The sequence below is a fragment of the Aulonocara stuartgranti genome (assembly GCF_965226115.1).
Source record: "Aulonocara stuartgranti genome assembly, chromosome: 20".
In the NCBI taxonomy this organism is placed as follows: Eukaryota; Metazoa; Chordata; class Actinopteri; order Cichliformes; family Cichlidae; genus Aulonocara; species Aulonocara stuartgranti.
The window spans coordinates 20,251,399-20,276,852 of record NC_138956.1 but is presented as its reverse complement, the minus strand read 5'-3'; the positions used below and the strand labels follow the sequence as shown (position 1 = coordinate 20,276,852).

The window sequence follows — 25,454 nt, the reverse complement described above, 5'->3', positions numbered from 1 at the left end:
TTTAGTTTCCCACAAGAAAAGTTCAGTTAAATACATTTATATTAAAATGTGTTTATTAAAAGACCTTTCATTTCTGTTCTTGTAATAGTATAATTAGATATTTAACATAAGTTTGTTATCAGTGTATTTAATTATTTGTCGCTGCACCATCCTGGAAATAAACATATTAAATCACATTTACCAACCTGCTGTCATCATATAAAAGCTGCAGAAGAAACATGCTGTTGCCACTAACAGGCGGCTCCAAAGTGTGCATTCTCATTAATTAGCTGATTAAAAAGCTTAGACTGTTCACGTTGCACACATATAAAGTGCATCATTGTCATGCAACAGGTGCCAAGTGGGATCAACACTTGCAGATGTATTAAAGCCACTTGCAGCTGTGTAGTCATCATTCATGTGTCTAAACTTGAGAGGAGCACAATGTACGGGCCTCAGAAACCCCAGAGTTCATACTGAGGATGATGAGATGAAATAAAATGGTGAGACAAACCAGAGACCACCATCAATCTTCATTGGTAGTGCCCACTGTGTCCAAGTCTGAAGAAGGTGCATCAGATCAGGAGCAGGCTTGTCATTTTTTGACACCAAAAGATTTTAAAAATAAATTTTCCTTGTTGTGGTCATTATTTCTCAGCTATCTTGAAGGGAATGTCAGCCAAATTTAAACCAGGCATGTTTTCTGATGAAACTTTGGATCATGCCTTGCTCCCTATCTGCTGATGCAACTGTCAAGCTGGAGGTAGGTGGAGGTTATTCGACATTGAGGAAGCTATAAGCACTGTAAACTTTAATTTTTGTTTATTGTCTGTCATATACATGACGTTATAGAAGTGGATACACTTATTAAACATGGCTGTTTAAAAATAATGAGGTCAGAGTAAATACAAATAATCCCTGTGAGCCAAAAGCTCAAACAGTTTTTTGGACTCATACTCTTGGTATGATGTCAGTGAGAGGGGACATTACTAATTTGGTCACCTGAGGCACATAGCCCTGGCTGTGAGTACAGGAGATACAGCAACCTTCTGCCTGCTCAGACCTTCTGTTTGTGAAGCTAAGCCAATCAAAAGAAAATTGGCTTAAAGGTAGGGGATCTGAAACACCTTGTTTCAGTGACAGTGGACAGTGTGCAGAGCTGCACAAAGGCCTAGTATAAGATACATAACGATTATAGAGCAGAATAGGTCCAGTTTAAACTTAATAGTGCTACTATTGATTAAATGTGTGCCTTTCATTTTAAGTAGTTTAGGTCTTCCCGTTATTTATAGTTTCCATTCCCTTCACCCAGCCCAGGTTTTAAACATTAATTGTGTAGTATAGAACAGAGATGAGATAATGGACCACGCAGTGGTGATTATTCCAGCCAGTCAGCAGTTCTTTATAGCGCCGCTGAACATGTGCTGTTTGTGTGTAAAGAGAAAATTAAGTGCTCCTTTCATTCATGTCCAGATGCACATGGATGCTTCAACAATTCTCTGATTCTTCAAGTTTTGATGGCTGGTTTGACAGTCATTGTGAGCACAAATTTCCATCAACAAAAACAAACACATTACTGTCAATCTCATGAGAAAACCACAGTGCCAATCATCAGTGATGTAGAGAGAAAGATTAAGTGACAACAGCCTTCTCCCAGACATAAAAAAGCCTTTTATTGAGAATTCAAACAGGTGTCATACTGGTTTCTAAAAGGCAAAACAAATGACAGACTACTGAGCCGTAAATAGCACAGCAGACGATGGGAGATTGGCCATATGTCCACTGTGTGTGCGAGCGCCAGCTACACTGGCTTGGTTTGAGATTGGATTCTTTTGGGAGCGTCCCAGTAAAAGCTCCTCTGGGATGGTGAGAGATTCATCTACAACATCCGTTCACTCAATTTTGGTCAGCTGAAATGCTTAAACTGTGTACTTTTCTCCTCTGAGGTTTGCATGTATTAAAATGGCTATTTTGTTGAGTGTATCTGTCACTGCTAACTGATTAATAGAAACACTTTTGGTCCACAATGTTTTCAACACTGATATAAGTTTAAAAATCATATTTATGTGCCTCATTAGCCTTTTTTTTAGGTCCCTTTAAATTCAGTACCAAGAGAGTGCAGGGTCTGGGGACTTGTGTGTGCATGTGCATGGGTGTTAGCCAAGGATAGAGCATTCTCCGAGGAGGACGCAGCTCCATCTGGGCCAGAGTAATTGGTCTGCTATTCATATTCAGCAGTGTAATAGCCTCTAGCTATTCATACAGTCACACATGAACTAGTTACACTGAGGACAATCAAAAGATGGGTTGACCCAAGCGTCAGACCTTCATGAGGGGTACTGGGACAACATGTTGAGAAAATCTAACCTGGTTTGATGGGATGTATGAAAAGATAAATTATTTTAAGACTGAATTCGTCAAACATTATTCACAAGCTCCAAATCTGCAGCATTTAGCAGGAGATTTATAGTCTCTGTGGTGGAGAAATGCTGTTAGACTGTGCTAGTTATGAAGGCTGAAAAAGAGTGCCGGATCTCAGCAAGTCAGTGAGTCTTACATCATGATGAACAGCCATTAATAGATCCTGCTGCACTTCGAATGAAAAAAAAAAACTGCCCTCCTTTCCCTGAGAAAGGCCTGCAGCAGTCCTGCTCTCTCAAATGCATGCAGTGAATCATCAAGTGCAGTGGCAGATTATAGCAAACTGTTACCATGTTGAACAAATAACTATTTTAAAGTACCAAACAGCTGAGCGCATGTTCATGTATTTGTGCATAAACATTTCCTTGGCAGTCGCAGACCACAATAAAGCCTAAACTGGATCTATTTCAGCCTTAAAACCATTCCTCACCACCATCAGTGCAATGAACTGTAAAGCCCCCTGCTGTAAAAGAAAGGTGGAGCTGATGTTTTTCTTCTGTAAAAACACCTATAATTACCTGCGTAATGGAAGAAAGCCCCCTTCATCATCTGATCATTCCTCAACAAGATAAATACGGTGGTCAAGGCATTTAGAGACAAATGCTATCCTCTTGGTGACGAGGGTTTTGAGAGGTGTATTTATCATGGTTTGAAGTGGTGTCTGAGTCCAACCAAAGTACTGATTATTCAGAGTGAAGAGGAGCTGCCAGCCCATTACCTCCCAGGAAATAACAATATGAACACCCGCCTCCCCGGCCCTTCCCTATGTAGTCTGTCAGAGCTTGTCAGCTGCAGCACCATTCATTCAATCTCAACAAGCACCAGGATTCATTCCTCGTCCTGCGCTATCTCTCCCTCCTTTCACCCGCACTCTCCCTCACGCCGCCTCGCATTACCTCCCAATGTCTTGCAGGTTGCCCCCTCCTCCTTTCAGCCCCACCCCACCCGCTCACTTCCTCCCATTCTGCAAGCCTCCGCTGCTCCACCCCTCCACCCTACTTGGTCCTGATGAGCCATTGTGAGATTCAAGCAGATGGATGGGGAACAAAGGGGTGAGAGGGGGGCCCCCTCTGCCTGTCCCCCCTTGTATCACTGCCAACCAGGCTCTGGGTAATCTTCTCAAGCTTTCACGGCAGAGCAATGAATAACCTCAGCCTCCACTCTGAGACCCAGGCTCTGCCGCAGCCGCCCACCTCTTATCTCACCCTCTGCAGACTCGCCAGGGCCGGCTGCTCTCCGGATAGCATCTCTCACCCTCGCTTTCTACTCACTGTCTCTGCCCTCCACACCCAATCAGGGTATTTTTTTTTTTGTTTGTTTCTTGGGGCGTGTTACAAGGCCCAAAGATTAATTGGGGCTGTGGCTGGATGACATCTGGTCCTAGCTTCATAAAAGTCTGGGTCCTCGAGGTCTGCCGGGTTTATAATGAAGTGTATATAAGTTAATTTTCTCATCAACAGAGCATTAATCAGAGCTTTTTCAATGACCATTTCAATGCTGATTCTGGCGGAGCTCAGGTTACCGTTTGGTAAATTTGATTACTAGAACTGGAGCAGAAAAAATAAAGCTGACGGGAGCTTTACTATAATAATAACTATAATAATAAAAAAAACAATCTGCCAACCTGTTTGCTGGGATATATCTAGAAATATTTTCATAGTGTCAACAAATCCTACAAGTATTGTCTGAGTAATAGTTTCTTTCTTTGCACCACAGACCTTTTCAGCTGAAGAGTGTTTCTACTGATACAGTTTCTTCAAGCTGAATCAACACAAACACAAAAAACAACAACAAACTGAACATTTTAACATTCATGAAGGTTTAACTTATAGCGGCGTGTTTTTCAAACTTATAATGAATGGCAATTTTGGCAGCTAGCGTATGATTGAAGGCCACAGAAGAAAAATGCACTCAAACACATTAAGTTAGTGCTTTTAGTGTTGTGTTCAAAGAACAATGGATTTTGTTGGTAACTGTCATTTTCAATGTTAGGAAGGCTCAGTCTGCTAGTATGCTAAAATGGAAAATGGAAACTGAAGAGAAATGTCTCCTTAGTCTAGTTTTGTCCGGCCTTATTTAAAATATGACATGAACTGCTGATGCTTCATTTGTCCTTGTCGCACTTTTGGGCCAGACAAAATGTTACCAACGGGTGCCACTGGCCCACAGCCAATTTTGGCCTATTTAACGAGGTATTCATGTGCAATAAGTACCACAGCATTAAAGAAAAGCAAATTAACAATACACATTGATGAACATCATCCTGGGGGTGTCAAATCTTGCCATCCTGTCAGATGCTCCCAGCATTGCAAAGACATACAAAAGGTGTTGTTTGACATCAGTGCCTTGATGCACTGAATGCAGCATTATTAGCTACCACAAGATAACTTCGCTTAAACAGTGATAAAGTCTATATTAGAATGTTAGGGATTATCGTGGTAGAGTATCTTTGTGCAGTTTGGAGGCTTTTATTTAGTTTATTTTACTACTTGGACTTTATTTGCTCTTTTTTGTTCACTTTTTACTTTCACTTGCTGCAGTTTAGATGACAAAAATTACTTGATTAGACTTTAGAAAAGATCATGGTATAATAACTGACTGAATGCATTCAAATGTTATGTCAAGAAATCCTTAACGTTTGAGATGAGGTGAGAGGAAAAGATCTGTTTCACTATTGCAATAACCCAGTGCACCACACCAGAGATGGCAAAGGAGGTCAACGTCATTTTCTTGACAAAATAAAAGTATTTGGTGCTCTTTGAAAACAGCATAACATAAATAAATTCAGGAAAACTACTGATAGTCCCAAATGTATTTAAGCCATTCATTGCACTTCAAATTAAAAAGGTTCTTACATTAAATACTGGGTCAGTGCTATTTTGTTGTTACTCTATTCATGGATTTGCATCATTCTTTAAAATACATAAACCTGCATACTTCTTCATACAGATTCTAATGATATAACAATAATTATCTACTTGTTTCACAGCACTTGTGAGTGAACTGATCTAGATCTGAGCAGAAAGCTCTTCAGACACTAATAAGAGCTTCATGCTTGAGCCTCCACACCAAGAACAATCCACCTGTTCTGCTTTAAACTGCTCAACCACTCCACAGCTTCCTTGCATGGCCCTGTTAAAATATTGAGTATGTACTTAAGTGCTATTTGGCCAAGTGTCATTTAGGCTAAGGGGCTCTCCATCCACAAAAGATGTCTTGAAGAGACTGGATCAGAGCTGGTAGCGAATCACAGAGGAATACACAGGTGTTAAATTATTTACTTGCTATGAAATATTTATACTTTTGTCCCACAAACTACTAACTACGACTATGAAGTAGGGCTGTAGTTACAGTGAGAGCAAAAGCAATTTTTTATGTGGCATATTTCACTAAGATAATAAAATGATGAAGATTATTAAACCAACTCATAGTACAAATGGGACATTTTTATGTTTAGGCGAACACGCAGAGTGGATGTAAAGTATGCGTCGCTGACATTTAACTAATAACACAGCATTTATATAAGCTCAGACTTTAACACATAAACATCCTGTATACAGTTTATAGCCCATCAGGCACTTACTTAGTTTCTTTCAAATGCAACATTTGGTTCTTCTTTTGTATTGAAAAAGATTTATTTCAGCATAAAAACAAAGCCCGGTGTGTGTGTGTGGAGGTGATCAACTGAAAGCAAACTGTCTGTAAACCTTCCATTTTGCTCTATAAACTGTGATGACATTATCTGATTAAATTATAGCTGCACTGACTTTCAGAAACCACTTGCCTGAATCTACAAGATTAGCCCACGATTAATGTTGGACACGTAATCCTTTAGTCAAATTCAACTGTTCAGAAAGACTGAAGAGGGGGAACACGTTTACTTTCTCCTCCTCCTACACCTGCCACCTGCTGTCGTCTTACAAGGCTACAGAGTGGAAAAGCAGCCTGTTAAACTACATAACTACACCGTGCATGTTTGCATCCTTTGTCCTTTCAAAACAGATAAAATGTTGAGAGCATTAAAGTCTGTCGTGGGCCTTTACGCGATCTGAAACACAAGAGCAACTGTGGTCCTGTGCAAAACACTCAAGGCTTAACAAACAGGCAGTGAAAGCACAAGAAACTGTCAGGGAATTTATGAAGGGAAGAAGAAATGTCTTTACAGAGGTCCTGACCCTGCAACAGAGCCAGAGTGAGTCAGACTGGGTACAAATTATATTCCGTCTTACTGGGTTTTTGAGGCACATCCACAGTTCTCTGTGTGTGGTTTTTACACACAGTCCAGGAATCAGCACAGGGAGATCAATGGCCCACTTTTTACTCACACTGTGTGTGTGTATATACATATATATGTCAAGCATATATCTAAATTGTTTGTATATTGAGTGCTTTAAAATATGAGTAACCAAAAGTTTCAATACTCTGTCTGAACGCCTCCTGTGTGGCACAGATGGTGCTGCTGCTGCCATACAGCTAACAGAATGCTGGGTTATGAGAACCTAGTTTGTTTCTATTGATCAGTAGTGTAACTTTGTCTTTAATACAATGAAAAGACAATTATTTGATATCATTTGTTTCATGGAACTTTAATTAAGACACCTAGTTAGGTACGGATTGTTGTAATGTTAGAACTTTCCAGATTTATAAAATCCTTTATCAGAATATTATATAAAATTTTGCAGTTTATGATGATCTTAAACTGTCCTTCCTCTGCCCTTTGGTTTGCTTTCAGTCTGAATGCACCACCATATGATGGTAGAGGGCATTGAATCTCAGCATAAACATAAACACCAACCTATGTAAAAGTTTATGCTGCTTTTAATGCAATGTTTGGTATTTGATTCACACGTATTTCCTTGACACGTATTTCCATCGATGGTGAGCTTTATCAGAACTTCACCTATAAATATAAACAGCAAACAATGCGCTTGACTTAAATTTGACTGATATCCTCCTTAAAGCAGACTGCTTTGTCAGAGTTGTAACACTTTGGTTTTCTATTGTACTTGTGTCTTTGCAATGTGAGCTGGATGTCCTCCACAAAGCTCAGGTCGTTTCCTCTGAGCGTCCTTCCTCAGACGCCTCAGGACAGTGAAGTAGAACTCTTTGTTACCCCTCTGACTCTGGGGGATGAATTCATGCTGCACAACCCTGTGAAAGTCTTAAAGGCCAGTGCCTTCAGGCTTGAAAACTGGCCTCTTCAACTGTTGATTAGTCTCCTAATTATAGCTGGAGTCCAAGCCCTTAACCCTAGTGATGATCCTCAACATTAAAGTTGGGTCACTGTGAAAGAGAATCTGATGTTTGCTCTCTGTGAAGAAATCTATAATATATAATCACTGCTAAAGAGGTGAATGCCCATATTAAACATGGCCAAAGTAGCAAATAACAATGTAAGCTAAGTGAAAGTAATGTGCAGGGGACAACCAATCGGAAGAAAGCTGGCTCAGAAGGAGGAGGAGGAAGGGTGCTAAAACAGCTTGTTTCAGATGGAGTAAATCTCAGTAAAAGTGGCTGCACCAACGCATGTTACAAGATTTTTTTTTTAAAAGGTTATTTTATACTGTCATTCATGCAAAGCTACTCTAATAGGATCCAAGAATAACAATACAGGGTCAATAGGTGTTGGTTAGAGGGTTCAAAGACAGGACACAAAGGCAGACAATGTTTACTGTTGCAACAAACTGCAAATATGCATAAAAATCAAAAGTGAGGAGCTGGAGGAAGGCAAGTGGAGCTCAAATAGACAAACTAACAAAGGCAACAGAAAAGAGACATCTGGAAACATTCTTCAGAGATTTTGGTTCATATTGACAAGATAGCATCAAATAGTGGCTGCAGATTTTTGGCTGCACATCCATGATGTAAATCTTCCATCATACCACATCCCAAAGGTGCTCTACTGGATTGAGATCTGGTGACCTCACTGTCTTGTTCAAGAAACCACATTGAGATAATTTGAGCTTTGTAAAAAGGCATGTTATCCTCTTGGTGGTCACCAGGGGATGGAAATGGACAACAACAGCACTTTAGGCTGTGGCATTTAAATGATGTTCAGGTCCAACAAAGGATTTGTGCCATACTATTACACCGCCAGCAGCCTGAACTGTTGACACAAGGCAGGATGCAAATATGCTTTCATGTTGGTTACACTGAATTCTGACCCTACAAAAATCCAGATCATCAGGCCTGGCAACATTTTCCAGTCTTCTATTGTCCATTTTTGTTGAGACACAGGAAATGAAATGAGACACAGGTGGAAGCAATCAGGCGCAGGTGAAAACAATGAGGGCAGGGCAGACAATGACAAAGATGGGAAAGGACCAAAAGCAAGAAGTAACAAACAAATAAAAAACCCACGAGAAAACGAACCCTGAACCTAAAGCAGATAAGTAAAACCAAAACACAAATAATTAATAGCGAGACTTGAAGAATAACGATAAACACGATGTGAGAGAAACACAGAGGGAAAAAGAAACGCAACAAAACCAACAAATAAAACGTGGACCACAAAACACAACAAAGACATTACAAAAAACTGGCACCATGACATGCGGAGCTGAAAGTGAACAGGTCTCCTTTAAATGTTTTTGTGAATGCAGGGTTGACGTATTTGTGCACAAACTGATGAAAAACCATATATGGCTTTGTAAGAATCTTGACTTTTTTCATCTTGAAGCTTTAAGAAGATGAAGCTGCTCTCCTGTAGCATGAAATAACATCACAACTCAGTGCTAACCATGTTACACGTACAAATCTGCTGGCAATGCTTTTCTTTTATATGCGTGTCATGAAATAGCTCAACATAGGCTTTTCAAAACAACTCTATTTTTATATTACCTGTCAGAGGAGTGTACATTCATGTGTCACATAAAGAGAGCTATCATCAGAGCTTTATGGATGTTTATGAAAGATGATGAGGAACACAGAATTGTAGCCTTATTTAGACAAAAAGGGTTTGCTGGGATATCAGACATCATCAAGTGACACTTTAGTCACACACTGAGCAGTTGTTTATACATAATTCCTTTGTAGTTTCAGAATCCCATTCTGCGGTTGATCATATTCTCTTCTATTTGTGATCAGACGCTGACCTGTTGTGCAGAGATGTGCATATTTACTCTATTCATAGGCTCCACGCAGCACACATGCTACAGGCACATATTCATTACTAAGTAGCCTGTGGCGACTGTCATGTGCAGACAATGGTAGGAGACAAAAACAGTCTAAGGAATCTTCCACACTTGTAGTCACACTGTGGAGATAGCACAGCCAAGGAGCAATTTATTTATCATATTCACATAATCTTATGAGCGTCGTATGTAAAATCACAGATAAGCCTCCTTATGTCGCTCAGATATTACTGCAAATGAGCATGTCTGAGAAATGTAACACCTTGCACAGACTCTTGCATTTTAATTTCTGTGGCATCTGTGACCGGTCCGTCTTGTCCCTAACCCCCTCGGGGGACCCCCAACCTATCTGCTGCAGATCCCCAAAACCCTGGAGGAGGGGAGGGAGGGGGGGGGGGGGGGGGGCGAGCAGGGACACATTTGATTGATGATGGTGTGAATTAAACAGAAAGAGATGGAGAGAATCCTTTTATCAGGCCAGAAACACGAGTGGATTAAAATGTAGTTGTACAACCCCTCTGTATAATGCAGCAGCCTGGCCGCATATCACAAGGCAGCAGAAGCCAAGATGAGAGCTGCTTGTTATTATTGTCACCACCACGACATGAAACTTTGCTGAAGCAGGGAAACGGGGCAGAAACACGGGACTCGGGGCTGAAATCGAAGCTGAAATAAATGATGAAAAATGATTATTGTAGCTTTTGCTAAATATTTGGCAAAAAATCCCAACCTAAAACCTGCTGTTCTCTCCATTTTTACAGCTAACAACTGGAAATCTTTGAGTTTTTGGCTGAAAAGACAATTGAGCAATGGCCATGTGTCAGTGTTTTCTAACATTTAATTGAAAGCAAGACTGAATAACAAATGGTAACTCAATTGATCATTAAATTGACTTTTTCCTTACAACATTTTGTATCCTTTTATATAAAACCTCAGCATTTTCATAAAAGTTAAATTATCTTTGCAGAAGCAGATAATACGGTGCTTCTATTGCAATGAAAGTACAAAAAATTTTTAATGCTCAATCCTCTGATGACTTTCTTTGGTCTATAAAAGTAATATGCACTTCATTTGATGTAATCATGCAGGGACAAGCCCTTGACTGTCCTTAAACAGCATCACTGAGTCAAGTCCTCCCTGACCAAGTCTGAGACTTTAATGGACCTGCAGCGAATCTCCGTCTGTGCCCGACTTTCACTGCTGCTCTGCTGATGTTTTGTGCCACTGCATAATTTATTGCTCTCTTTGCAGGCCTCTTCCTGCGCGTCCCCTTCTCGTGGTGCAGGTGAGAGTTCAGCTGTTTGGTTTAACACATCACTGAGAAAGGTCTTAGACCGGGCTCCATAACAGCAGACCCCACATGTGACAAATGCAATTAGAGGGAAATATGCAATTACTGCAATCCCCACTCTCTCATGCGGCCAGACAAGGACAATTTGTCAATGAGGCCCCAGTGGTATCTCCTGAGCTTGGATAGGGACCTGCAGGTACCATTGTCTGTGCCTCCTTCTCAAGTGCTGGCCTGTGATGTTGGACTGCCTTAAGCCCCTGGGAGGCCTGGCAGAGGAAGATGTATGGCCAGAGAAAAGATATAGTGTTCAATAATCAAAAACAAACCCCTTGTCTTTGACTCCTTCTGTTAGGGGCTCTTTTTCCCATGGACCACAGAGAGGCTGCATTTAATAACTACTGTCTGCAGAAAATGTTACAAGGAGCAACAGATAAAGTATTCATTTGTTTGTTAAGGTCCTGTTTCAGTCAATTCAATTATTACAACATGCCATATTTGTTAGCCTGTTATTACAAACTAGACAGTTCTGTTAAAAAGCCACTAAAACTAAACCTGCTAACTAACATGCTAACAAGCGTCCATATACTCCCCTAATTCATGCCTTTGTTAAATTTGCACCAGTCAGCATTTAGGCTTAGGGTTAATAGTTAAGCTAGTCCTTAGTTTAGTGTTTTTATGTCCACCATTGAAAGAATTGTGCAAAAACCTATTAAGCCACAACCCCCTTCTGTATTTTACCCTTGGACAATCACATTTGCATTCTGAAAGCTTTGACTTTCATGTGTAGAAACAGCAACAATGCTACAAAAAAGGAGATGTAATAGATAAATATGGCCTTAAACTACTTCTCATCAGGGTTACCATCGGAAAATGACTTTTTAAACTAAAGCAGGTGGCTTTATTTTGTGGACAGCAAACATAAATTAAATTAACGCTGCAACCATCCTGATGTCACTCATTGGTTTGTGAGGCCCTTATTGATCTTGCAGCCTTAACGTTAGCTGCCATGTTGGATCTTTGGAGCCTAAAACATTTGGATCAGAGTATGAAGTGGTGAGTTATGAGCTCCGTCCACATGAGTGCATCGCACAGACACCGAAATCTCCTAATTAGTTTTAAGTTTACGTTTAACTTTCACACAACAAGCCATACTGCTTCTCATATAATAAAATTTAAATACTCAACACAGAAAAGTCTTGGGACCTTTTTAAGTTCCATGACTTGAAATAATGGTGGTGGAGCCAAGCAAACAGCTAGTTTGCTAGCCGTAGGTGTTGGTAGCCATCTGTCAAGCAATCCCCTGTAGAGTTGTTGCAAAGAGGTGAACCTGTTACTGAGACCAGACCCAGCTTTTGTTGGAGGTTATAAACCTGCTTTTTAATAGAGTTTATTTGGACATGTTATCATAGAAGTATATAGGGCGAACTCTCTTTTGGAGCCAGTGGTGGAAACTGCAGGTTTCTGCACTTTTCCCAGCCTCCTAGTTTGGCTACTTGGCTACAGCCTGACAATATATTATGAAAAACAAAACAAACAAACATGATGATGATGTCACCAACTCAAGTTTTAATTTTTTAAATTTTAATCCTTTTATCGTTCCAATTATTTTATCATGACATCAGTGCACTGCTATTACTCAATATTACTTGTTTTTAAATCGCTCTTTTCGATGTCCCAGAGCAACCAGAGGTCCTGTGGATCTCACAGCAGGCCAATCAGCTTGACCAGTTCACCTGATACAGATAACAAATAAAGCGAGTGGTTTAATGTCTGTATGTGGCTGCAGATTGAAACAGCAAAGCACTGAACACTGGCTGACATGTGAAGCAGATGACCTGCTGCATGCCTTTGTGCCCTCTTTGAATGGACATGATAGATAGAACTGGAGCAATGGAGGCGAAGACGATGACAATTTGAGCACTGACCTGGTTTTCACTGTAGTCATCATAAAACACAGAGCCAGCATCCTGGGGACATGCAATAACATCAGGCCTTTGGTGTAATTCACTATCTCAGTGTGTGGCTATATAGCAAAACCCATTACATTTGCCTTGTAATTTGATGTCGCCCCGGCAAGGGATTCAGGTGACTGCGACCGCCGTTAATGGAGTTCCAGTGATAAGGACAGGTCTGTTTATTAGCCACATGCGGTCAAGCATGGCAGGAACAGCTGAGCGCTGGCAGGTGTCAGGCCCTGCGAGGGCTCAGGCACCGCTGGCAGGCCTCGGCGCTCATTTCACGCATGTTATTGTCACACTAGCTAGGTTGAAAAAGGAGGTCGCTGGGTGCACAACAATATAAGTGCTGAGTGATGAGGTTTCCTCAGAGTCACAGTGGTGTGTACGACTGCCGGCAATCTGGGTTGTTTGTGGAAATCAATGAGTCATCTGGAGTTTTGTTTTCAGTCAAGACGGAGGAGGAGCTTTATTCACGGAACATCAAGATTTATTTTCTCGTTTCTGGAAGCCACCTAATTTCAAAAGACCCCTTGGAATTTACAAATTTACACTCTTGCACAATACCAGAACGTAGTAAATGATAAGTGAACATTAAGACAGAAAAACAAAAAGATCACCCACTGAAAGGTTATCTCTTCCTGAACGCGTGCTTGCAGACATTTACAGAGCCTTGAGGAGAAAATGAACTTCAAATTAAAATGTCTATTTGATGCATTATCCTAATAGGGACGGATGGGGAAAGAGAACTCTGCGGTGCTCTCATCCTTCAGCCTGAGGGGACAGACTTGGAGAGTTGTCATTACCAACTTAGCCCATCAAAATGAGCCTGTTGGGAGGTGGATTCACAGAGATTGTCTGCTGTTTTGACAGGTGTCTGTGCTGGTTAATTTATCAGGCAATTACAGAATAAATGGAGCTATCTTTACATGGGAAATATGATTGATTCTGTAAGAATTGCACAATAATTTAATTTCTTTTAAGAGTTAGATTGTTGGGTTTTGACTTGAGTATTGAAAAGAAAGCAACTTAACTGTAGCTTCAAGTATGTAAATACAGGTATATTTTATGGAATATATGATTTATTATATTTCTATGCTGATCTTAATTTGTTTTCTTATTTCCAATATTGCCTTTTCCATAATGCTGCACTGTAGTCAACTCCACTTATTTTCAAAGATGCCAAATAAATACATTTCATTTAATATTGTTCACACAGATCACGTAATTGTTAGTGTAAAACGATTTCTTATAGCTTCAGAAACCGGAAGCTCTTGATTACTGTGATCAACAATCCAAACCCAAAGACGTATCACATGTAGGAGAATACAGGTGAATTACCATATTATTACAGGAGTACTCGTGGCTACAGCTGGAGAACCTTTCAAAAGGATTTATATTGCTATACTTTGTTTTCCAATGAAAAGCAAGATTTTGTTTTGTGTTGGAAATCTAGTGAACCAAATCGAGCCCAAACTCTCTCCCCACCATCTCAGCTTGATTTGTTTAGTTGAATTCACATTTTTTTAAAATCTTAACTGAATATTTTTTAAAGTTCACAAAAGTAATCTACACTTATAATGACAACATTTTAGTTAATAAAGTTCATTAATTGCCAGATGTTTCCAAATTCATGAAATAATCGTGTGCAAAATAAAATTTGGGGATTTGCTCTTGCGCAGCAGTGATGCTATCATGCTGATGAAATGTGTCTACAGACACACAAACACAAACTCAAAGGTACTAAAAAAAATGCCTTTTTTAATTTAATTAAATGTGGCATTCCTCAAAGGTCCACTAAAGCTTCCAATACATACATGTTTCACCTCAGCGAGGTCTTTCAAAAGTATGTCAAATGTTTGCCTTTTTGCACAAATGTCGGTGGATGACGCCCAGATTTTAACTTGCATTAAAAAATATAACAATGTAAAATGTATTATGGTTGCCTGTTAAAGTCAATATTGATTCTAGAATTTTGTTCACTTTTAAACCATTAAAAAGCTTTTCTCTGCATTAAATCAAGACCCTGGCTTGACTGTGATGGGTGATGCTGCTGGACGGTCCAAAGCCTTGGCTAACAAACAAAACTGACCAGACGTCTCCCATTAAAGTCCCCAAAACTCTGGGACAGAGTGCACAATGAGATCATACTGGCAACTTCTTTAATGTGACTTAAATCTGTTATTAAATTACCTGTATTCATTTTTTATTTGATCTGTCTAGCTTTTCCTTGTTATTTGCCTGTCTGCATAGCTTTGATTCTTTTTTAATAATTTTAATGCATTTTATTTGGGGCACTTATTTCCAATTCTATGTAAGAAGGACTTTCTTAAGAAAACTAGCATATAAAAGCAAGACTTACTACTAGTAGTTCCCACTAGAGTAGTTGTCTTCTTAACATTTTGCTAAGAAAGACGACATTCACATGCACATTGACAAGGTTAAATGAATGAAGTATGTTTTAGGGCTTAAAAATCAGATAATTCTCACATTTAATAAGTTGTATGTTGGAATTTTGGACATTTTTACTTGAATATATCAGTAACAGGTTTTTAGGAAAATCTTTATTTGCTATGAAATTAGCTAAGTGACTGTTTAAGTAATCGTTCAGGTTCCAGACTTAAAAATCTCTGCACTTTACAGTCTGTGCATCACAGCCATTATTGATGGGCCAGACAGCAGACGGGCAAGCAGCCTTTATGCAGCCTATATAAAGTGTGACCCAGGAGCCAGGGCTTTCTGTATGTGTGCCAACGTGGACGTGCTTCCAGCAATAGTCATGTTTCTGCCAGCTGCATCATCTGTGCCTGCACAAAAGCGTGCCCTTTGAAAAGCGCTCAACACACACAAAAGCAGTGATGCGTGGTGCACATGCCTCAGTGTGCAAACGTGCATGCTCACATTGCTCTTTGCACAACTTCAGATAACCAATAAAGCAGAGTGAAAAATATAAAGTGGGTACATTTCAGGAGATTCAATTTGAGTGTTTATTTTTTTTTAAACACTTCTTTAGATTAGATTAAATTGTTGCACACGTATTCAAAGAGATGTATTACTGAGGCTGGTTAGAAAAGATTTGAGGTGAAATCTAAATATGTAGCAGTAGATTGAAGCAGAAGCAACAGAGCTCATCTGTCCTCTAGCAAGAGACTCACTGTGAGTCATACCAAGTGCACACATCACTGTAGAGACACTCAATTATGATTCAAATCTCCATAACGGGGCAATAAAGCCATTTGTCATGTGACCATCTGCAGTGCATCTCCTCTGATTCTGCATGAATATAGTTAGCCCCTGTGAAAGTGCAAAGAGTGGAACGTGTGGATTTATTAGTGCCAGACTCAAACTGTAATCACCACAGAATCAGTGCTGTGCTGATAGATTAATTTCATTTTCTGTGAATTTCTGAAAATCTCCAGCAGCTTAGAAACAAACCCGAGCCCTGTAGCCGGCTTTGTTATACTTTTTTCTCCTTTAAATTTCCAACAAAGTGTGAAGGGAGAGAACAACACCAGTTTAGTCCCAGCACCGTAATTATCGCCTGTTTTCGTCTCCCAGGGATGTTCACGGACAAGGGCCTCATAACAGGTGACAGAATGCCTGCCAGCCGCCCCCGGTTCCCCGCCCCCACCCCAGAATGGTGACTATTATAAACCAAAAACGTATGCTCTCAATATATATGCAAATGATGCTTGGTCCCAAGGTGAAGTTCGCAGAGCAGCAACGCTGCTTGCCTCTGTTTTGCTCATTTGCAAAAATGTTGAGAGTAACAAAGACCACAGGAAATTGAAAAATTGTTACTAAGTATTAGAAAAAGCAATCATTTTCCCCAGGCAGCCTAATCCTGTGGAAATTGATCTCACCTCTCTCCCTGACACAGTAAGAAAAACACATAAGTTGAAAATGCCTGCCTCAGTGTTGCCTAGTGGAAAATTTGTTTGTTGCAGATTTCTTTTATTTATTTATTTTTCTCTAATATAACTACACCGTGGCGCGATGTCAGGAACCAGTATCTTTGTTTGTCCCCTTGGCTGCAAACAGGTGTAGAGGATCTTCAAAAAGAAAATTAGTAACCCATGTGTAATTGTTTTCCAGACTTGCTCCTTCTGCCGGACTGCTGTATTCATGCTGCATTCATGCTGCGTGCGTGCAAATCCGTCCATTTATTATCTAATTTTAAACAGGCTGATATCATCTCACTAATGCATTGGCTCTTCCTTTGCATGGAAGTACAAATTAGAAACGACAGTCTATTACCCACTGCTCTGACCTTTGTGATGGAACATAATGTGAAAAGACCTACAATACCTGTATTTGAGGGAGGGCGAGGACACAGTGGTGATTAATTAACCCAATTAATTTAGACTAAGATTATCTGTACAATTATTTCTCGATAAATCAGAGCAAGGTGTGATGATGACAATTATAGTTAAGGTTTAATTACTGCCTTAGAAAATGAAATTGCTTTACTAAGAACACACTTACGCATTTTGCAGAAGAAGAATTGCTCTACCACACAATTGTTTACACAAAATGTATTCATTGTTAAAGACAGATTAACAATTTAGAAATATGCTTATAGGATTTCTGCAAGGATAAGAAGATCAATACGACTTCTACCAATTAGAAGGTATTAAAATCCACCAACCAGCACCTTCAAAACTCACAAATTTACCTCCTTTATGTGGTTTATTTAGACTACTACTTGGAGAGCATTATTAACTTCCTGGAGTCTCTGCTGGTTGGCACATGCCACCTCTTATAGAGTTGTTAAGTGTCATTTTTACACTTCAGTTTTAGCATGGATTAAACACAGTAAAGCAGACTAATTAGTGAGGATTTTTAATCACTTATACAGAGCCAGCAAAGCTGTTTCCTGTTTCCAGCCTTCACAATAAACTAAATTAGCCAGCAGTGTTCGGAAAGTTACTCCTGTGAAGTTTCCTGCCCGGCATCAACAAGTTGTCAACCTGCAGCTTGGATTTACTGACAATCAACAGACTAATATTGTTGTTAGTGAAGCGCTGAAATTCTCACACCATCCTGAGAAAATCTAGTTTATTCAGGAGGTTTATGATATCAGCAGGGAATTGACAACATATAGAACAACTTTGAAGTCAGCCTTCTCTTTGGAAACACCTCCAGCAAACACACCCTGGACCACAAAGTCTATTGAGCATAGACACACACGTCAGTGCTGTGTCTATAATTACTGTAATTACTGGGATTAGTAAACATAAGCAATCATTTCAAACTGTAATTTGAAAAAAGCAATCCCGCAACTGTACTACGTTACTATGTAATCTATAAATCAAGCATTACTTCAGGCAGGCCACAAAGTCAAACTCAGCTACAGTTGCTGCTGATCAGCTGATCTCAGTGCCAGGCACACTAGCTGATAAGCCTCTAAATAACAAATGGTAAATAGACTGGTTCTTATATAGTGCTTTTCTACTCTACCTGGGCACTCAAAGCGCTTTATTCAAAATCCCTCATTCACCCATTAATACAAGCACTTTTTTTAAAAACATGTAAGTACTTTCTATCCAACATTCACACACATTCAGACTTCGACGGATGCATCAGAGAGCAACCTGGGGTTAGCATCTCGCCCAGGATATATTTGCCATGAAGATGGAGCAGCTAGGGTTTAAACCACCAACCTTCCGATTAGCAGATGACCTGTGCTAATTCCTGTAGCTATGGGAAATAAAGTCCGCTTACATTTGCTGTTAATCTGCCACCCACTTTGCAACCCACCTCTACCCTAGCTCTTCTGATCATACTGCATCTAAAGCTACATCCACTTTGGAAATGTTTTGAATGTTCTGAATCACATTTTGCTACTGCAAGCAACTGCAAGTGTTTACGAGCGGAAAAAAGTGCTGGAAATGAGAAGTAGGTGGGATCCCAGATGAAATTTTCTGTACTTCTAGGCCAGTGACCAAAGTGAATTTCCAATGAGAGTGAAGAATACAGTGAAGAAAGTATAGTAAATATATTTATGGGTTGCCTAGGCAATCAGAAACTGGAATTACCAGCTTGAGGTTTCTGTTACTGTGATTTGGTAGTATATAAATAAAACTTAACTTTAACTGATTGGAATAGGGATGTCTGCAAGCGACCGGTCATCAACTTCAAAAACAATATCCATTGAATAAATCACTTCCATTGTGTACATAGCTTAACTGACTCAGTGTCATCTGTTGTCACTGATGCCTGCTCTTTTCCGTACTGCAGTCTTCCTCCTGCTGCACATATATCCATTGAAGTGTGGGGAGGTCCCAGAACAGAGTCATACTGTGAATACAGATTTCTTCAAATGGAAACACTGGTGGTTTTTTGACTATAGAGGTCCCCATTGCACTGAAGACACTGTTAACTTCCTATTTACTGTGCACAAAGTAATAAGTTAAGCTTTACTTTGATATCAGATGCTTGAATTAGATCAGGATTTATTTTTTTATAGTGAACAAAGACAAATTAAGATACTTGGTTTAAACTTTATTTCCTTTTTAAAAAAATAAGTATTTACTTTAGGTACCTAAGCTTTTTCTTAACACTGGGTCATTCAAATGTGACACTTAGTCAGTACCTGGTGCATTTGAATTTGATGCCAATGGTCCAAATATGCAGTATGTGGAGAGCCATTGGTGTCACATCATGTTGTTGCATTGCCTCAAAGTTGAGATCAGAGAGCCAAGGCTTCTGGTGTAGTCAGCAGCCATCTGGACCAAGGCTTCCTGTTCTGTCCACTGGTAATGGTTTGTGAATGCAGACAATAAAAGTAAAAGCTTAAACAAAGAGCTAAAGCATCAATGGTTTTGAGATTACATTTTGCTAACTGAAATCCCTGTTTTGCAACCCAAGTCTGACTGCATGTGACCAAAACCTGCTTAAACACGATTGGTTATTAGCATTCAAGACTACAAGTGGACTACAACCAGAAGCCTTCTGGTACCAATAAACTACCGAGTCTGCATATTCATATCTGTCTACGTAGTTTAAGATTAGTTTAACTCAGTACCTGTCAGCTTCGCATCGCCAGTGGTTATTTATTGTATCATCTGTTCAAGTCACTGAATTTCCCTGACACTCCATGGTCTCTGGTCATCACGTTGCTGCTGTTTCTTTCTTCCCTTTAGTGGCTGACATGGGAGCTCCTGACTGAGGTAGAGATTTCATGTGGTTTATTGCTCACTTTCACAGGGATTATTTATTGAACTGCCAGCATGGCCCCTGCTCTCCACAGCCACCCAAAGCCTCTGTGTGACAGAGGAATTTATGTCACATGAACAGCATACTGAGCTCGAATTTAAGTGTTATTAAGAAATATCACTCATGCATAGGATACTATTTACAGTAATACATTCACACACACTGCGACTTCCTTTGATGGCACTTGAAGAAAAAATGATGATAGATTGTATGCAGGGTGTAAGGCTATAAGAGAGAGCAGGGAGGAGACAGAGGGGGAACTAGGTTTCAAGTATTCCACAGGCTAAATGAAGAACAAACATCCACCATACAAGACAGTGAAGGGGAAAAGATTATCATCTGGAGATGAAAGGCAGAGAGAGAGGGAGAGAGATCCATTCACTGCCACACAGCTGTCTTATTTGCAAGGTGTTGAGAAACCACTTTTTTTTCTCCAAGAGGATGAAAAGATTCTTCTGAAGCCAAAAGGGTCTGCTATCATTTTTGGGCAGCTTGAGCAGTAGAGATGTTATTAGCATAAATTATCTCCCCCACCAAAGAGATAGGAACATGCTAGCTCCTTTCTGCTTTTCACACTTAATTGCCCTATTTACTGAACAGTTGCCCGTGGACAACAAACGCACACACGCTCGGAGATGCATACAGGACAACAGGCAGACACAAGCCAAATAGGGCATGAGTGATACACGGAACTATCTGCCAAACAGCATTAGATACCGTGTGACTGGGGAGGCAGTTAAGGTCCATTCAGACTTCATGTTAAACTCGAAATCTACAGCACATTCATTACTGGTTTCCTGACCTTCTTCACTGAGCCACGTCTCATCACTGTCAGTGTAAAAGGAAGGTTTGCACCAAATGGAGTGAAAGAGCTGTGGCAGAATAAGGAAATAAATTAGAAGTATTTTGTAATTTAATAAATACATGTTGCATATTTAAGTTCTTTTTTTAATGCCATAAAATACCATTTCTCCATTTTGGTTTTGCCGATTTATTTAGTACACCAACAGAACAGTTAGATTCTAGCATCTGTGCTCATCATTCCTTGCAAATTATTATTATTTTTATGTAAAATTGAAGAGGGGGTATCTATGTCCTCAGGACCCCACAGGATGCCACAGACATTCAACTGTCTCTACAGTTTGTGTACCGCTGGGAAAGTGCTGTCTGTGGAAAATGTTTATGTCCAGGGAGTCGTTAACGAAGCTCAGTTATTTTAATCAGCTGCCTAAATCCAACATTTCCGACACTGCTTATTGACATCATGTCTTGTTGTGGTGTTTAACTGCCTTTGTGGTAACATGCTTTCGACAGTTTGCAGTGCATGCTGCTCTGCTTCTTTGTTGAACTTTAAATAGTCAAAATATCGCCACACTACTGCACAATTAATCCTTTTTTTTGGTCTTCATCCTTTAAGTCTTGGGTTTTGTCTGTCAGGATGTCTTTTTCGGTAACGCTGTCACTCAAGGTTTCGTTCACATTTTCTGTTGTCAATTGTTTGTTATGTCACTCACACTCTCAAGTAAGGCAAAAAATAGATGTTTACACTTAATGGACTCTTAGCTTTTCTTCCACTAACCCAACTGAGTCTTATTATATGAGCAGCTCAGGTTTCAGGTTTTATGTGTGCGAATCTCTGTGAAAAATCAAGTTTTCTGTGCAATAACTCTTTAATTATGTCAGGAGAAAAGACACATCTGTAATAAAATAAATGGATGGAGTAATTCTGTGGTGAAGCAGTGTGAAGGAACAAATCAACTAGACTGACTTCATTTATGTGGCTGGGCAGGTCATCTCCATAACCCTGGAGGGCCATACAGGATGTTAATAAGGCTGATAGTATCTCAGCCCTCCCACCATCTGACCAGAAGAGAAGCCCCTCCAGCCCCTCCAGCCTTCGGGGGTGCAGTCACTATGGTAACATCCTGAGGCACTGACCACATGTCAGTGGGAGTCTGGGGGCCATAAGTGGCCCAGAACTCTGGCATTAGGAGGAGAGCGAGGATGTGGAACAACTGGCAAAAAAAAAAAAAAGTGTCATGCTGCTGTAGAAATGTTTGAGGTGTTGTTTTTCACAGTTCATCTCTAACATGTAGCAGACTTGTGGCATGTATTCTATAATTTAACATTAAAATTCATATGAGATTACATGTTGCAGTAATTAATTAGCAGATCATATTAAAGCCATGTGGGGAACAGCCTGAGCACAGAATATTTAATGAGATGTTGGTGTAAACATGCTGGTTGATGCCTTTTCCAGTTACAGGTGGTTTTATTCCACAAAGCCAAATTGCCAGCCATCATTCTGGGAGATGTGGACGATATCAATATTCAAGACGGTTTTTCACCGGCATTAGAGCATTATAGCGTTTTTACAGTTTGTCTGTTTGTTAGCAGGGTTACTCTAATTTGCAATAATTTGCATGGAAATTTGACCAGAGTTGGAACTTGGCCCAACTGTTTGAAATATGGAGTCAAGAATTTATTTGAAGAATTCACTACTACTGTAAAATAGTCCAAAATAGTGCAATAAATCTTCATGCATAGATATCAGATTGAAAAATAATAAAGAAATTGCAGACATTGTCTTGATTTTTTTCCCCAAAAATGTCATAAGCTAATCTAAACCCAGATATCTTTGTGTAGATGTGTAGATGTAATTTACAACCTTAGCGGAAGTTTGTAGTCTGTCTTCATTAAAGGTTATGCACTTTGCAAGTACCTGGATTTCTTAACTGGATTATTCAAAAATGCTGTTTGATCATAATTTTATTTAAAATTAAACTGAAACACAGTTAAGACTAAACTAGTAACACGCCAACTGCTTTTTAAATCTGGAAGTAATGACTCACAGTGCAATCTGGAAATGGTTCCTGCAGCTTCTTGAGATTTGCACAACTTCCCCCAAAATCTGTTTCTGTTCATCACAATTTTTACAATGTCTCAAACTTCAAGATCACAGCACCCCCCCACCCCCACCCCCCACCGTGACATCTCAGTTAGTTTGAGGTCAGGATTCAAAGCAACTCACTATTCCAAATCATGAATTTTCTGTTACTGATATAGTTGTTGCATAGCATCTCTTAATGTTATGGCCTTTGACTGCTACCTTAACATTCCTCTTTAAGGCTTCTTTACACAATTGTAAAATTTGTTGTTGCCTGAATTTTTGCAATTAGGCAGCAAAATGGATTGGACCCAATTTTGCCTCAACTGCCTTTGTTTTTTGTGGCATAGATTGAGCAAAGTGCTGAAAACAGCCCTCCTTTGGTCTTTATTGACATGACAGCATCACACAAAATATGAAAGCTGCACATTCATGATGGGAATCTCCATCTCCGCCATTCTCCTCTGCCCTCTGACATCAACAAATCACTTTTTTCCAGAAAAGTTCCATTTATTGGATATTTTCTTATTTTTTTTGGACCATTCACTGTAAACCCTGAATATGGGTGTATTTAACAATGTGCCCAGGACTAAATTGGAGACTTACTAAGAAAAGACACCTTCTTTAGTACTTATGGTAAAATGTCAGATACACTTTTTTCCTAACTGTTTAATATTTGGGCTTTGTCCTACTGCATTACTTTTTAAAGCTTCTGGGAAACAACAGCAAAATGTAAACATTTTGTTGCACTTAAAACTGAAATCAGTTACAAGTGAAATTTTAGGCACTTCATCTTGCGATGACTCTATTTTTTATTTATTTTCTTAAAACTTTTTAAATATTAATTAAAAGATTTAAGAGGGTAGGAAAAAAAAATTCATATCGCTCCCTAACAAAAATAAATGTTACCCTTAACTAACAACTCCTTGAGCGTATCAGATCTAAAGTTCATGCTTCAACGACATACTGCACACTACGTTCTGTTGCATTGTACAAAGAGCAGAATAACAAGAGCTTTTGCCAGAGGTGCGCTGTAGTTCAGGAAGACACAGACTGCAGGTTTAAGAAGCTGCAGAAAAAGGTCAATATCAGTCAAAGAAAGGTTCATTCTTCATTTAACCTCCAGGCTCTGTGGAATGAAATCTGAAGAATAACTCAGCAGCTACACAGATGTTTGTTTTTTCTCTCTGCAACATTAATGTATTATCACAACAAGAAAACAGCTGCAATTAGATCAGTCAGAATAGATTACACTGTGAGAAATACTTCCTCAGATGACTCATACCAAAGAGTGTTTACTAAAAAATGTATTTCACCAGAAAAACAAAACTTCACCGCAGTTCGTTGTTTCAGACAGTTATTCTTCCCCTGACCTTGCTCGTCCTTGGCTGTGGACTATAAGCCTGGTGACAGCGGCGTCAACTTGTCCTGTAATGTACAATCACATATTTGTGATAAATCCTGACCGCACAGATTTAAACCGTCCACTCTTGGCACCCGCTGCGGCCGATCCACAGGGTCACCGTTAGTGGAGAATATGATTTAGGAGGCCCGCAGGAAGTGGGCACGCCGAGACGTCTGAGTAAATCTACACCATCTTTTACCACTTTCAAGCTCAATTTTAAGAGTATGATCAACATGGAAAATCCATATTTATGAAATTAGTCAAAAGGTTCTCAAGAAAACTGACATTTTCAGGAGAATCCACAAGTGGCTCTAAACACTGAACATGTTCTCCTGATGTTGGACTTCTATAATATCTATAACAACTACTGTTAATATCCAAGATGCAATCAATAAAAAAGTGATAGTATTACCAGTTAAATAAGGCAGAATGTTGAAATAAAAGAAAAAAAAAGATTAATCAAGTTAATTGCCAGTAAATTAACCACAGCTAATTCTGACATTCAATTAATTATTAAAAGCAGGGAGAAGAGAAAGGTCCAACAAGCCGTACCAAAATAGCTTTTGATAGCATGAAAACTGAAAAGAAATTCTTAAAGCTGTTCAATTTGTAGATAAGTAAAATACTGTTGTTGTTGTTTCAGTTACAAAATACTCTACAAGCTACAGTTTTGTGCAGTCATTTTGTAGATCAACTGTGATCTGTTAAAAGTACACGCACATATAATAACAGCTTACTGACTGTCTACAGAAGAACCTGAAACTGTGCTTCTTAAAATTCTTCTTAGAAAATCTCAACTGACCCACATTTTGTTTTGTAAGTGGATTTTACATTAAACATTTTCAGGGCTTCACTCTAAAAAAAAGGGAAAAAATAAAAAGGAAGCTTCTTTTTCAGATTAGTTTTTATTCAGTGGTTTTACTGGTCTGACCCACCCAAAATAAAACTGGCCATATGTGGCCCCCGAACTATGAATAATTTGACACCCTGATGCACAATCAATTATCAAATATGTTATCTGGTAAAAGCTTTACACAGCTGGTATTTCATTTTTTTGCTGTTGAACTGAATATCTTGGGGTTTTCACTGATATGTAGAGTAAACAAGTAATCTGAAGATTTTACCTTGGGTTTTGGGAATCTCTGGTGGGTATTTTTAAAAAAAT

General features: G+C 39.4%; 1 long non-coding RNA gene across 2 annotated transcripts in view; it reads right to left on the bottom strand.

The window, feature by feature from the left end:
- Positions 1 to 25,454, bottom strand: part of LOC309697100 — a 52,309-nt gene that overhangs the window by 10,336 nt on the left and 16,519 nt on the right. The window contains exon 3 of one of the 2 annotated variants that reach the window (XR_014273753.1): positions 21,911 to 22,012. The exons of the other annotated variant lie outside the window; for it this stretch is intronic. This is a non-coding gene — a long non-coding RNA (uncharacterized lncRNA). Of the gene's footprint in view, positions 1 to 21,910; positions 22,013 to 25,454 lie in introns of those variants that run through there. 2 annotated transcript variants of the gene reach the window in all.